Here is a 2,802-nt window from a genome sequence, read left to right on the forward strand (position 1 = left end):
GTAATGTTAGCTGTGTAAAGTCACATTAAAAAGCATTTTAGCATTAGCGTTTAGACACTTTTTTTTGCGTTTGCATTTTTTTAAAAATGCGGTGTGCATGAGGACTAAGGAATGGTGCTGGGAGGTGGTTAGAGGTAGAACCAAGGGACTGTGCTCCAGGGTGGGTTGGGGGCAGAGACAAGAAGTGATTCAGAAGGGGGAAGTTCCTGCACCTATTCTCTGAGGAAAAAAAAAGCCCTGGTTATCAAACATAGTAGAAGTGTATAGGAATTACTGAGAAGAGGAAGCAAAGAATTGGATGTATGTAGAATTTGGAGATGGAGCTGCACTAACTGTAAATTCTTCAGTTGATATTCGAAGACAAAAAGGGAATTATTACAACTGGACAGCTAAAAAGATTTATACGGAGCTGTAAAACAGTTTTTTGATATTTATAATTTAAAGTGATACTAAAGTCTTGTGCTTTTTTTTTAGAACAAACATGCCATACTTGCCTGCTCTGTGCAGTGGTTTTACACAGAGCAGCCCAGATCCTTCTCTTCTGGTGTCCCCCGCTGCCGTTCCTGGCCCCTCCCTCCTGTCGGATGCCCCCATAACAGCTTGCTTTGGGGGCACATTAATAGTCCCGAGCCACAGCTCTGCATGTCCATTCACACACAGAGCAGCGGCCCTGCCCCCTCCCTTTCCTGATTGGCTCACTGGCTGTGATTGACAGCAGCAGGAGTCAATGGCTCCTGCTGCTGCCTCAGCCAATCAGGAGTAAGAGTCCCCAGAGAACCAAGGCTCTTGTGGACATTGCTGGATCAAGAGGGGTCTCAGGTAAGTGTTAGGGGGGCTGCTACGAACAGAAGGTTTTTTACCTCCTTCACAGATAGAACACATGAAGGTAAAAAAAAACCTTGAGATTTTAGAACACTTTATTTTGAATTGCTCTTCTGGAACTTTTTTTTTTTTTGTCATGTGACCAGCACAGCATCAATCAGGACTGTGCAGATACACTCACACTGTAGAGTGCATACATTAGACTAGTAATAGAAGCCCCTCCCAAGGATCTTTCCCTACAGCTGCCAAAGTACAGGGAAAAATCATGTGACCACACAACAGCGCTGCAGGAACAAGGTACTTAGAGGACTTAAAAAAAAACACTAAATACACTGGTATGATATAAATTGATGTATGTTAATTATTTATGGCAATTAAAGGAGAAGTATGGAATAGGTTATATTACTATAATCATGAATCAGCTGTTATTTCTTTCTTCCCCCTTTTAATTTTCAAGTAGGGACACTCTGTCTATCATGTAGGTCTCAGGAATGGTCTATTTGCGGTTTAAAAGTTTAGAGAGGGTGGCTACAACTTCAGAAATCCACCCCCCTCTTTTTGACCCTCCCCCACTGGGAGAAGGGGTGCCCTCAGTGAACAGGTATACACCTGAACAGTAAACATGTTCAGGCACTGTGCTGTTCCCCTGCATAAAAGTGGAAAATATGTAAGTGGTATTGATATGGCTGGATATAGAGGGAGGGGTTGGAGAGGGCTGTGCCCCCCAGATTTCATTTGTGCCCCTTATTGTCCTTGGATGCTATGCCTGTTGAGCTCCTTCTCACATCCCCATATTGCACACAGTCCGGGCACAGGCAGCACAGCTCTTCCTCTCACACAGCTCAGATCAATTGTCCTCCAGACCGCCTTTATTTTCACACTGTGTAGCTGTCTGCTATGCTGCAGTTCTGACCTGTGACGTTCCCAGACAAGAAAGGATGTGCAGCTTAAAACCTAACAACACAGTGTGCATATAAACTGTATTTCTAAGAGAATCTGATCTGAGCTGTGTGCTTTGTGAGAGGAGCTGTGCTTTGTGAAGTTTGGGGAGTGAGCTGACAACCCAAAGTTGACATCAAACAGAGGAAAAGGAAAGGGGGATCCCAAAATGATTGTTGGCATAAGAATCCAGAGAAGACTGTAGTCCCTCCCATTCATAATTGCCTTGATTTTAACAGAAAGGGTGCACTTCTCAGAGGGCTATCAAGATTTTTTGTATTAGTAACTGACAGGAAATCGGAGTGAGATAAAAAAAAAAGGAAACTCATACTTCTCTTTTATCACTTCTCGGTTTTGTATCACTTTAAAGCGGAGCTTCACCCAAAATTGGAAGGTCCACTTTAAAGCCTTCTCCCCCGCTCCTCTAAGAATTATCACTTTTTTTTTTGGGGGGGGGGTACCTTGTTTTGACAGGCACACACTCCCACTTAAGTGATAGTTCTCCTAAACCCCTCCCTTTCTGCAGTCTTCTGGGACATGTGACAGGTCTCAGCAGACTGCAGGACCATTCAGAATGTGCAACATGGCTCACGCATAAGCAGTGGGCACCTGGCTGTGCAGTCACAAGTTATCACAGCCGGGTGCCCACAGTCAAAATGCCGGCACCGGGGACCGCAGTCAGGTGGAGAAAATGGCTCTGGTGAGTATATCGCTGGATCCTGGGACAGGAGGGTGTCTGTTTAATAAAAGTCAGCAGCTACACTTTTTGCAGTGGATAACACAAGAAAGAAAAGCAAAACCAGCTTTCAGGTCCATAAACATCCTAGGAACACAGTAATGGTCACTCGTTAAGATGCAGCCCTCTAAAGATCTGTGAATCTTGATAATACTGGAAAAGAACCACAAAAGGGCACACTCTCCTCGTGCATTACTGTGACAAAAAAAGAATTGACTGTCAGCTCTGAAGAAGGGAGCTCATCTCCGGAAACGCGTTAGCACACCCTGCCACAAGACCACCACTTGCTGGGACTGTCACATTGG

Source organism: Staurois parvus, unplaced genomic scaffold (genome assembly GCF_062004578.1).
Source record: "Staurois parvus isolate SC_StPar_1 unplaced genomic scaffold, SC_StPar_1.0 ptg000486l, whole genome shotgun sequence".
Taxonomy (NCBI): domain Eukaryota; kingdom Metazoa; phylum Chordata; class Amphibia; order Anura; family Ranidae; genus Staurois; species Staurois parvus.